General features: G+C 32.8%; 1 protein-coding gene across 1 annotated transcript in view; it reads left to right on the forward strand.

Annotated features, from left to right (window-relative positions):
• The first annotated feature begins 2,968 nt into the window (after positions 1 to 2,968).
• The window catches only part of LOC120618363 (sulfotransferase 6B1-like), a 32,381-nt gene continuing 21,702 nt past the window's right edge, over positions 2,969 to 13,647 (forward strand). The window contains exon 1 of the mRNA XM_039882519.1: positions 2,969 to 3,102. The gene's annotated coding sequence lies outside the window, so the exon portion shown is untranslated. The remainder of the gene's footprint in view (positions 3,103 to 13,647) is intronic.

Here is a 13,647-nt window from a genome sequence, read left to right on the forward strand (position 1 = left end):
TATATTTTAACAAAAATCTTTTTTACAAAGAAAAATAAAGAAAGAATTATGGAGAAAAAAGTTTCCTTGGGGCAGGGTTGGAGGATAATGGGGAAAAAAAAGAGAAATGGGTGAAATGCTGCTTTTTAAAAAATAAATTTAACTTAAAAAATCTTAAGTTCTGTAAATTGATAGTTAAGCCTAGAAGCTTGATCACATTCAGGTTCAATATTTTTGGCAAGATAACTTCATAAGTGGTGGTGCTTTTATTTGACAATCTTAAATTAAGAATTTACAGAGTGAACAGCTTATATACAATAGAGATTTGGGATTTTTAAATGTTAATTTGAAGGAACAGATGTCACCAAAGGAACTACTCTTGCTTGTTTCTTTACTTCCTGGACATCATTAATAGCTGAAGCTTAATTCTAGAAAAAGGATATTGAACTAAGGTCCAGAGACTGGATTATCATGCTGACTTGATCAGATCTTTTCAAGTCCATCAACTAGAAAATTCTAATACCAAGGATGCCCCTTTACCCATTAGTTTATTAAATTCATATTTTCATTCACTCAGTTGTTAAATATATTCATTAAGTGATTTTGAAGTTTCTGGGCCCCTCATTTGCACAGGCCCTTTGAAGTCCTGGGAAACACTCTATCAACATATTCACATGGTCATGTGTTACAAAAATAAGACATTTTAACCACAACTGATTAACAGCTGTGTCTTTTTCACGTCACCTTCTCCTCTGTCACACTTTCTGCTGTGCTTGGTAGTGTTAGAGTGGCCACAAGCACTTTCTGGATCGGGCAAAGAGGAATTTGAGTTGAAGAATCTATTTAGTGATGGCTTCTTGGGAGAAAAAAAAAGTTAGAGAAATGATTATCTAGAAGCAGCTGCCTTAAAGAAAGTTGGCAGGGCCTAATAGAGACTCATTTTAAGGACCGTCTGAGAGACAATGTCTTAGGAGGTTGTGGTATGATCTTACAAAATATGGTATATGTTTTGGACACTGACCAATTTCTCCCATATTTAGATATTTGGATCATATTTAGAGTATTTGGATCTGAGGACCACGGGATGTAAGTAGGAGTGACTCCCACAAATTGTGATATGTTGTGCTTTTATTATTGTTCAATTCAAATATTTTCAAATTACCTTGTGATTCTTCTTTAACTCATATGTTTTTAGAAATATATATTTTAATTTTTAAATATATGGGAGATTTACTAGTACCTTTTTGTTATCTCATCTTTTTATCTTTTTCTAATTTAATTCTGTCGTGATCAGAATATATACTATGTATGATTTTAATTTTTTTTGGTAATTTATTGAAACGTGATATGGCTCAGCTTTAATGAGTACTTCAAAAGGATGTACATTCTACACCTGTTGACAGACGTGTACCAAATATGTTTATTAGGACAAGTACAGCCTCACTGACATTTTATCTATCCTTTTGTCAATTTCAGGAAAAACGTGTTAAAGTCTCCTAGTACGATATGCCCATTTCTCCTTAAGTTCTATAAATTTTAGCTTTATAGACTTTGCAGTTCCATTATAAACTGCATATACTGAGGAGTCTGAATCCATGCCAAACAACTATGTGTGATTCTTCACACCTGACCACAGGCAATTACAAGATTTTGTGTGACAGGACCCATAGAGAGAAGCTGTATGGCCCACACCAGATCTGTATGCAGCCAATGCATTCGTTTTCTGGAGCAAATTGCAGTCACGGACTGAGGACCACCTGGGACAGCCATTCTCATATGCAGGTCTGCATTCCTAGCCCAACACCTTCATGAGACGTATTCTTTATCAGGGGTCTCAGTTGAGGCATTTTTCTCCACTTTGACTCAGTACCTTTCCACTCCTAGTCCTTCCCTCTCTGCCTCCTCCTGGACCACAGGTCCATAAAGAGGCAGGAGCCTTTTGTGTAGGGCTCCTTGACAGTGAGACGATTCCTCCATCTGCACTGCATTCACCTGACTCACCCAGTGCTAGCCCACGAGGAAAAATAAAACTCTCAGGAACCGGTGCCTGTTTTTGATTCTTACTTGCAATATCACAATAAGTGAATAAGGCTTGATTGTTACCTTCAGTTTGGCTCGTCCTAATTGACCACATAGATTAAGGTGATACACATTTAAGACTATTATATTCTCTTCATGAATTGAGCATTTTATTGTCAACATTTATAAGAATATAAATATTATAATATACATAAATATTAAGATAAATATATAAAATTTCCTTCTGGTAATATTCCTTCTTTTGAAATCTACATTGCATGTGCCATAAATAAAGTCTTACAAGATTTCCTATAATTAATATTTTCATGGTACATCTTTTTCCATCCTTTTACTTTCGCCTTATTTTTGTATTTATTTTTTAAATACATCTCTTGTAAACAACATATAGTTGGATCTTGTATAGCTTTGTATCTGTTTGACAACGTCATCTCATAATTGGGATGTTTAACTCCTTTATATTGAATACAGTTGTTTATATGGCTGGGTTTAAGTCTATTATCTTGCTGTTAGTTTTCTATTGATTTACTCTGTTCCTTTTTCTTTTAATGCTACTTTCTTGCTTTCTTTTAGATTAATCATTATCTTCTTAGTATTTTATGTTATCTCATCTACTGGCTTTTAATCTAAGCTTTTATTTTAGTCATTACTCTAGGGATTATAATGTGCATCTTTAATCACAGTATAACTTGAATTAATATTATATCACCTCACATATAATAAAAGGTTACAATTGTGTAAATCACTTTACTCTGCCTCTCCTGTCCTTTTCTCCTATTGTTACATGTTACAGATTGAATGTTTGTATCCCTCCCAAATTCATATATTGAAACCCGAGCCCCAGTGTGATGGCATTGGGAGATGGACCTTTGAGAACTAATTAGAATTAGACGAGGTCGTGAGAGTGGAGCCCCCACGAATGGGATTAGTGTCTTTATAAGAGGCACCAGAGAACTTGCTTCCTCTCTCTGCTCTCTACTTTGTGAGGATACAACAAGAAGTCAGAAGTCTGAAACCTGGAAGAGAGTCCTCACCAAAACTCAACTGTGCTGGCACCCCAATCTCAGACTTCCAGCCTACAGAAATGTGAGAAATAAATTTTAATTGTTTATAAACCACCCAGTCTATGGTACTTTGTTATAACTGCCCAAACTGACATGAAAACATCATATATATTACTACCATATATTTTATAAACCCCACAGTATAATATTGTTGGTTTTGCTTTATATGGGCAAGTATCTTTTAAAGAAATTAGGATATCAAAATATACTTTTGCATACTTACCCCATATATACTAATTTTATGCTTTATAGTTCTTCCTGTAGAACTAATATCATTTCCCAACAGCTTGATGAAATTCCTTTAGCTTTTCTTGTAGTGCTTGCAGTAAATTTAGGTTTTGTTTATCTGAAAATGTCTATAGTTCATCTTCATTTTTGAAGTATATTTTACTGGACATGGAATTCTAGCTAGACAGTTTTTACTTTCAGCATTTTAAATATGTTTTTCCATTGTCTCCTGGTTTACCTTATGCTTGATGAGAATTTTGCTGAGATTATTATCATTGTATTTTATGTGATGTTTACTTTTCTTTTTTTCTCACTCTCTAGCTTCTTTTAGGACTTTTTTCTTTATCTTTGGATTTCAACACCTTGACAAAGGTTTTACCTTTGGATTTAGCAGTAGCAGAGTCACCAAAATGTGCAAAACTATGTGAGCTATTGTGTTTTTGAAGTGAAGCTTAACTAACCTTTTCACATCAAAATAGTTGTTGGTTGTTTACTATGGGGGGAGATGTCAGGTCAAGTAAATTATTGTTGCACTTGAGAATTTTTCCAGTCCTTTCTACTTCAAATGCCAGTAATTTGACTGGCAACAGCTATTGCTGCTGCTGCTTCTGCTTTTTCTTCTTCTTCTATTATTATTATTATTATTATTATTATTATTTAATAGACAAGCTATCTAAGATTTGTGTGAGAGATGAATAGTACACTTTAGTTAAAACAGAATTGAGTTGCTAATAAATTTTTAATGACTTTATTTAGGGATTATAAATGTACAGTTTGATGATTTTAGTAAAATTTATAGCTGTGAAATCATTACCAAAGTCCAATTTTTGAAGGCTTCTATCATCCCCAAAAGTATCCTAGTTCCAGATTATGGTCAAACCCTGCGCTCAGCCCTAACCCCAGACAATCATGAATCAGTTTTCAGTCTCTGTAGTTTTACCTTTCCTGGAAATTTCATATAAATGGAATAATACAGTATGTAATTATTTGTGTCTGGGTTGCTTCACGTATCATAATGTTTTTGAGGTTCATTTATATCATTGCATGTATCAATAGTTTGTTGCTTTTAATTGCTGAATAGTGCGCATTTGCCATGTCATGCTTATTAATTGAATCCATTGTGCGCATTTGCCATGTCATGCTTATTAATTGAATAGTTAATGTACTTGCATACTAATTTCAGTGAGTAGTGCTGCTATAAATATTTGTGTGCAGACTGCTCATTCACATGGTGAGATTTTTCTTTTAAGAAATTACTAAACTGTTTTTGCAAATTAACTATATCATTTTGTACCACCCAAAATAAATGTATGATTGTTTGATTCTTCACATTCTCAGCAACACTTGGTATTGTTGGTCTTTTAAAAAATAATCTTAGAGAGTGTGTAATGATATCTTTTTGAAGTTTTAATTTTCATTTCTCTCATGACTAGTGATATTGAATACATTTTTGATGCTTATTAACCATTTACATATCTTTTTTGGTGAAATGTGTGTATCAATATCTTTTCCATTGAATAATTGTGGGGGTTGCTCTTATATTGAGTTCCTAGATTTTAAGAAATATATTTTGTATATATGCCCTTTTTCATATATAATATTTGCAAATAATTTTTTATCGTCTATGAATTATGTCTTCATTTTCTTAATGGTGTTTCTTGAAAATCAAAAGTTTTTCATTTTGATGAAGTTCATTTTATGTTTTTTCCAGAGAGATAGTGCTATTGGTGTCATCTGCAAATAAAGACACATATATTATTTTTCTTTTCAATAAGTATGCTTTTAATTTCTAATTTTTGCCTTATTGAACTGGCCAGAACCACATGCACAACATCGAATAGAAGTGCTGTGCATGAATATCTTCGCCTTATTTCTGAACTTAAGTAAAAACATTTATTTTTCAGAATTAATACAATGCTAACTGTAGCGTTTTTGTATATGTCTTTTATCAGAATGAGAAATTTGATTTCTATTCTTAGTTTGTTTAGAATTGTTATCTTGAGTGACTATTTGCTACTTATCAATGCATTTTTGTATATTTATTGAGATAATAATCTGTATTTCCTTTATTAATGTGATGCATTAAATTAATCGATTTTAAGATATTAAACCAACCTTGCATTATGGTGATATAATCCACTTTCTCATGTTTAAAATTTTTATGTGTTTCAGGATTTTGTTTGTTAATATTTTAGTGAGTATTTTGTCTATGCTCATAGAGGTTGGTTCAGTTGCTTTCCTTGTGATATCTTTGTCTGACTTTGGGCAATACTAGGGCAATACTGACTTTATAAAATAAATTGAAATATATTTCATCCTCTGCTTTCTGAAAAAATCTGTCTGGGATTTATATTATTTCTTCATTAAATTGTTGATAGAATTTATTAGTAAAACCATCGGGCCTTGATGTTCTTTTATGGGAAGAATTTTAATTCCTCATTCAATTTCTTCCCTTAAGGTCTATTCAGAATTTCCACAAGTCTGTTTTGTTAATTTCTGTAACTTGTCTAATTTCTTGACATAAAATTGTTAATAATATTCTGTCATTATCCTTTTAATTTCTCTAAGATCTCTGCTTTTATTTCTGAATGTATAGTTTGTGTAATTTTTTTTTCTTCATAGTCAGGCTACCTAATGTTTAGCAATTGTTTTTCTTTTTGCAAAAAAACAAAAACAAAAACAAAAACTTTTGACCATAAATTTTTAAAAATTTTATTTCATTGGTTTCTGTTCTGAGCTGTAGTCTTTCCTTCCTTCTACTTTCTGTTTGCTTGCTTTGTTCCTGGAAAGCTAAAGTACTATAGAAATTTAAACAATGATTACTTTTCACTCTTGAATCAGTGAATTCTTTGAGCAGAAGGTGAAATTCAGGCTGGACCTTGAAAAAGAAGAGTAGATTGCAATTGTGTAGAGAGGTAAGAAGGATAAGAAGTGATGGGGAAATATATTCCAAGAAGAGGGAATAACACAAGCAAAGGCAGGCAAATGTAGAGCACATAGGAAACAATGGATAGTTCACTTTGGGAAACAGAGAGAGAAAATACATCAACAATAAAAAATAATTTAAAATCTCCAGTTAAAAGACAAATGTCCTATCCATGTGATGAATTTCTCAAATTGAAGTTTTATCTAATTTTGTTTCATATATTTTAAAGCTATGTTGTTAGGTAAAGTTTGAGAACTCTTACATCATCCTGGTGATTGAATAAATTAGATTTATTCTAAAATACAAGGAGGCTTCAATATTAGGGAATGAATTAACATAATAAACACATTAACTAAATAGATTAATGGAGAAATGTTATGATTATATCAGTAAATTAAGAAAAATTGTGAGGAAAAAAATTTAACAATCATTCCTGATATTTTTTTAAAAAATCTAGTCAAATTAAGAATACAAGATAATTTTCTTAATTTTATAATGTATTTACCTAAAAAAAAAGTATAGCAAAAGTCATTCTTGGTGCTGAAACATTAGAAATGTGCCTTTAAAAAGAAAGAGAAAGAATAAGATGTCGTATTATTTCACATTGTCTTTAAGGACCTACAGGGCATATTAAGGAGATAAAAAGAAATAAAAATAAAAGAATTTGAATGAAAAAAAAAAAACAAAACTTTTTCTGAAAATTATTTAAAAAAACAAATTATCAAGTCACTACCAAAATTTGACAAAATTTTAAAATTAATACTCAAATTTAGCAAGGTTACCGGATATAAGATCAACAAATGAAAGTCAATTTTATTTTATATCACTAATAATAATAAACAGCTAGAAAATGTAATTTCAAAAATTAAACTCTTTATCATAGGAATAAGAATAATGAAATGTGAATCCAAAATAAACACAAGAAAAGATGCTGATCTCCTTTATGGAGTAATTATAAAATTTATTGAAAGATAGTAGAGAAGGACTATATTGAGCAATGCACTACATTCATGAACAGTAAGATTTCATATCTTAAAGACATCATTGCTCCTAAAGTTGACCTAGACCTATAGAATTTGTTGTGTAATTTAACTTATAATTTATATGGAAAAGGAAGGAGTTGAGAATAGCCAAGACACTCCCAAGTTACTACAGTTTTCAGTGAGCTTCTCCTTTAACAGTTAAGATACATGAGGATGATAAGCACTGAAAATCAAATTACTGTGTGGGTGTGTGAAGATCTTGGATATCAATTCCAAGTGACTTTCAGGCAATCCACCAATAATTCAGTGATTATACACCTAATTATTTTGCCATCTATACACAATGGCATTTTGGGAGAAGATCTCATTCTTAGATTTCCTGTTGTGACTTAAAGTTAAATACATGGAGATAATTGTTCTGTCATCAGTAATATTACATATTGTCATAGTGATATGCTCTATTTTATCACTTTTCTCACTATCTTGATCTCTTTAACACCTTTAACATTGTCAAGATGATTTTAAGGAAAGTTTCTACCTAAGAGTTTTACCAGTATTTTCAATTTACCATTATTATTATTTCCCTGTTTTCCTCCTCCAATAAAACTCATGTGTATTATAAGTAAACAGCTTCCATTCCAAATTATCAGGAAGTTTTTGACAAGCTAACATCTTATTGATAGTCTTGCATAATGAATGGCTAGATCACATCAGTCTCTAATTATTCTGAAGTTTCTTCTATCTATTCAGAGGGACAGGTGCAAATTTTCCTGCCTCTGGTTACAGTGCTTGACACCTGATTAGCAATTTTTTGCATGAATCTCAGTAATAAAATATAATACAACTCTATCAATTTCTGAGTATCTTCCCTTCTCAGGCCTTGTAGAAAACTTAATTCGTTTGTAGTACAATCTGAAGTTCTTCCAAAAAAGAATCAATTTACATTAATTGATTAATATCCCACTGCATAATTTTCCTGCCTTTTTGCATATACAATAGTTTTATGTTTTAATGCCAAAGTATGGCTCTCTATATATGTATATGTATTTACATGTATATCAATATGTAGATGTGTAATCATTAACGTTACCTCAATATATATCGTTTTAAAGATATTCAAATGGCAGTTAAAGTTATGAAAAATGGTACAAACAACGCCCATAACTCAAGTGATGTTAGATTAGAAATTGAGAAGTGTTAAAACTGAGTTTGCACACAGGTAAGCAATGACGACTGTCATGATTACGGCATAACTAAGAGAGCTAGTGAGAGGCATGAATTGTAAGATGCAGTTTGACTTCAAGAATGTTGAAATGTGAAAAGGTACAACGAGAGTCAGAAGTTAATGAATGATAGGTGAGATTCTTCCTGGTATTTTCTCAGAAATCCAGATTACTTCCATTTTGTGGTTTCTTCATTTCCAATATGTGGCTTCCACAGTTACTGGGCTTCTATGCATCCATCAAGAGAGGAGGAAAGAAAAAAAAAAATAAAAAAGATGAGGAAGAAAGAATATGGAGGATCATACATGGAAGGTTTTTAATTGAACAAGGCCTGGAAATTAGCATAATCACTTTTGCTCACATTTCATTGGTAAGGCTCAGTCATTGTCACCAACTAACTGCATGAGAGGCTGGGACATGTGATGTGACCTGGCCACTGTAGGAAATGAGAAGACCAGCTGACTAAGAGGACCTAATGCTGTGAGACCTAGATGAGCCAAATTTTGCAATTATGTGACGTTTGTCCCCATAGCAATTACTGTTCAGTAACCTGTAAGGTGCAGGGGAAGCAGGTGGTTGGGTTAATTCAGACTTCAGAGCTTGTAGTATTGACTTTATCTTCCATTACTGGCGTGAAAGAAAAGACATTTTGAAAGAAGGCTTACGCACAAGTCAGTGCCGCAGTCATGGCACTGATATTCTAAATTAATGAGTTCTAATATTCTAAAACTGGTCTTTCCCCTCTGAAGAATAAATCAGGAAGATGAGAAAAGAAATGGATCTTGAATTAAAGTAGTCAGTGAGCGATCACTCCCTTGAAAACTTGTTCATATTCCTGCCTATCTGGGCTCCTTCAGACAGCTGCTTTTAAACAGTAGGGGGCTCTAAAACATAAGTCGAATTAAAATATTGATAGTCTGTGTTTTTTTTAAATGTCATTCCATCAACAAAAAAAAAAAGCATGGATTTTTAGTCATTTTACTGTACTTTGTGAGGAATATAAAAATGTTCTATACTCAGCCTATACCAGATTTACAATCTAGTAAGGGAGATAAATCATGTATAAAAATTAAAATAAAGGGAGTCATGAGACAAGTGTTGGAAACCTAAAACAAAGAATTATAAAAATTCAAATGAGTAGTGAATCCTTGTCCAGATTAGTTCAAATTTCTTTGACTTGGGGAAAAAAAAATTAAAGATCTCCTTAATGAAGTAGTCAGGTCCTGTACTTCAGGGGATCTTCCTGACCAGAGTTTGTGGAAGCAGTAAAAGCAGAAGCAGTGACACTTACGAGTATCTTTGAGGGTAGCTGAGGTAGTGCTGGCTGGGAACACATGCTTATTCCATGTCACAGGCACTGCTGGTTTTTCTCTCATTTTCTTCTCCCTCCTTCCCTTTTCTTCAAAGACTTCCCTTCTTTCTTTGTCTTCTTTCTTGAGGTATTCCAGACCATAATGACCTGTCAGTGATTCTAATATATAGTTTTGCAGGTGGCATTCTGGACTAAAGAAGTTGCTCACCCCAGTTTCGAGGTAAATTCTGGGACATGTTTTTCTCCCTAGGAAATTACTGTGGCCATCAAAAGCCCTTACTAATATTACTGTATGTGCATCTTCCAATGTTGCTGAGATTGCAATAGAATATTCATAGCCTTCTGAGGCAAATTGGAGAGAAGGAGCAGAAATAGGGCTGCAGAAATACTGACCTCCTTCCTTTACCATCACAAATACAGATTTTTATTTATTTATTTATTTATTTTTTTGCCCACTTACTACATAGGTTATATTCTGGTCTTACTTTCTGAGCTCCTAGACCACCCAAAGTTATAGTCTTTGGGACATTTCAAAGTCTCTCAAGAATCCAAATACTCCACTCAGTTCTAGGAGTCCAAAGCAAAAAAAAAAAATTCTTCGCTTTTTCATTTTGGCTGTTGTTCTTAATTGAGAAACAGCTATTTGAAAATTCATTTTATTTATTTATTTAAAATGTTAATTTAAAAGAACCATCAAATTTAAAAGTTATAAAAATTGTGCTCTCATATAAACTACTCAAAGCCAACAATCATTGTTTTTCAATATTTGCTTTATTTTTCTAATCGTTGTTATTATTATTGATGAAGCATTTGAGAACAAGTTGAAGACACAATAATTCTATACTCCCAAATACATCAATGTGTATTTCCTAACAAGAATATTAACCTACATGACCATGGTATAAAAATAATTTCAGAAATTTAATGTTGATATAGTGTTATCAAATATAGGCTCATTCAAATCCTATCAATTATCCCATTAATATTCTTTATAGCTATTTTATTTTCCTATACCAGGATCCAACCTAGAATCACATATTGCATTTAATTGTAATATATTTTTAGTCTCTTTCGATCTGGAACTATTCTTATCTTTCATGATCTTTAACACCAAAAATCTTTTAAGAGTTGAGGTCAATTGAATGTCTATGAATTTGAGTTTGTCTGATATCTCCACATGATTAGACTCAGTTAATGCATCTTTAGCAGGAATGCTACATATTTTTATATAAAGAGGCATAAGATTCCCTTCCTTAGAAACAGAACCATTTTTCATTCCCCAAGCAATATAAAGTACCCATTTTCTCACAGCCTCGCCGACTGTGTTGTCAAGCTTTTGAATTTACTGCCAACATAATAGGTGAAAAATGGTATCTTAACAGTTTTTTAATAACCTTTATTAAAGTAGAATTAAAAATCAATAACATGAATCCATTTTAAGTACACACTGTGATAAATTTTAACATACCATGTAAGATATATACTGTGTCCATCACTCTAAAAAGTTTCTTGTTCCCCTTTTCTATAAATCTCCTCCAAATCCTGGCCCAAGGCAACTGCTGATCTGCTTTCTGACACTACGGATTAAGTTTGTATACTCTAGAATTTCATATAAATTAAATCATATATTATGTACACATTTGTGTCTGAAAGGAAGAGGATATTGATGGTATCCTTATGGGAGATTAGACAGAAGAAATTAGGTGTATTATTTTTAATTTGGCCTTATTTGTATGCACAGGCTAGATGACCTTACTATACATAGATTATAAATAAAATTGAATTCCTGTAATTTTAAATAAAATACACTCTCCATTCTAAATTTTCTTTTTGATCTTCTTGCTATGCCAATCTACTAAGCCCTCAATAATGACAGAATTATAATATCTGTAGGACTCTCAAGAGATTATTTTTATGAGTTCTAATCTTACTATCAAAAAACTTTCTGTAAACCTTGTGTGACAAGGATTCTATATTTTCCAAAGAATTTACTCTCTATTCTAGAGAAAACTTTTTCCCTTGGGAAACTATGTTGGAGTCACTAGTTAGTTCTTAAGAAGAAAACGATGCTGACTAGAATGTTTAATGCTACCTTTCCAAATAAATGTATGAACCTGTGTTCTACAGGTTATATAGAAAGAGAGGGGAAGAAATTGCTCTCATTTATTAAATTTTCCTTTCTCTTTTAGTTTTGCTTCTATGAAACAATTAGTCCCATACCATCTTAACTTTTCCCTCTGTCATAGGTGTCTCTTCTAAAGCTCACGAGAAAAACAGTGAAAATTTACATTTTTAGTACTTCAGTTAGCATTGACTTCACTTGGTGTTAGTGCTGCTTTTAGCAACCTTTGAGAGTGCATGTGTGTGAGCATAGTGCACAAACTGAGCGATGCAACAAAGCAAGATCTACTTGATTGAAACATCTAATACCCCTCCCACATCAGTCCCTGCAAAACTTCATATTTATAGCTAGGCTTCTTGGTAGTTATGAATCAATACATGTGTGAGATTCAAAAGAAGAAAAGCAATTAATCTTCAGTACCAAAGAGAAACACCCTCAGGTGTTTCTGATTATAAAAATAGTTTCCAAAACTGAACCTCATCTGCATAAAGTATATCTCTGAATCAACAGTTAAGTGAGGAAATAAAGCTCTGATATTTAAAGTCAGTAATGCTTTGGTTCAGTTTGCCTTTTGATATAGTACATTTTTGATTGATAGGAAATGACACACTGAAAGTGCATAGGGAAGAAGGTGGAAGTAGCTGGCACTGAGGGTGGAGAAAATAAGTGCATATTGAGCCATTCAGAGGACAAACATAAATTATAATTACATGATATTTCCAGTAGTTTTGCATTATTAATTTTAAAACTACAAATCAAATTTCTAACTAAAAAGATTTCTACTAATTTATAAAGATAAGTAGTTCATTAGGTAATTTCAGTAACAATATTCAAGACCCACCTATCTTGAACACACACACACACACATACATTAAATAGCAAAGAGTGTTATAGTAATCTTTGATAGTCAGGTTCTAGATATTGAAATATTTCCTCAGTAGTTTTAACAGCTTCATTGAGGTATGATTGGAATATAATAAATAGCACATATTTAAAGTATTGTCAGAGCCGAGGCCAAGCGGCTCGATTGTGTCAACTACGCCAATTGTCAGGGTCTAAGGTATTGCTGACCTGATCCAGAAGGTTCAGCAATGCGAGGCCCAGCTGGACGAATGCACGCAAGGCAGACATGAGGACAAAATGGCAGGCACCAACTTTATTGTGCGGTTGGGAAGTGCAGTCTATTGCACGGGGCACACAGGCTCTACCGCTCCCCTTTCTTGTGCTCCCCGTCCGCTCTCCCCTTTTGCTCTCTAGAAAACTGCATAGTTCCTCACATAGCAGAGCATAAAAGTGGCATTGAGCCACACATGCGTGATACAATAAGCTGAAGTATGTTTACATATTTTCTAAGTTTGGGGTACTATTTCTAGCCATGGTCCTGGATTACAGCCAGACCTTGGACCAGCCAGACCTTGGGCCTGTCAGGCCTGGGGCCCACAAGTATACAGTCATCATATGTACACAACTGTGAAATCATCATCACAAACAACAGAATGAGTATATTAATTGTACCCAAAAGATTCCTTATGCCCCTTTGTATTTATTTCTCCTTCTTGGCTCTTTCCACCTCCTTCCCGACCCCAAGAAACCACTTATCAGTGTTCTGTCATTATACAAAAGTTTACATTTTTGAATTTCATATGAATAAAATCACATAATACATACTATTTGTTTTCTGACTTTTTTATCCAGCAAAACTATTTTGAGATTCATCCATATATTGTATATATCAATTATTCATTTCTTTTTATTGGTGACTTATTTCATCAT

This window comes from Pteropus medius, unplaced genomic scaffold, assembly GCF_902729225.1.
Source record: "Pteropus medius unplaced genomic scaffold, Ma_sr-lr_union100, whole genome shotgun sequence".
In the NCBI taxonomy this organism is placed as follows: domain Eukaryota; kingdom Metazoa; phylum Chordata; class Mammalia; order Chiroptera; family Pteropodidae; genus Pteropus; species Pteropus medius.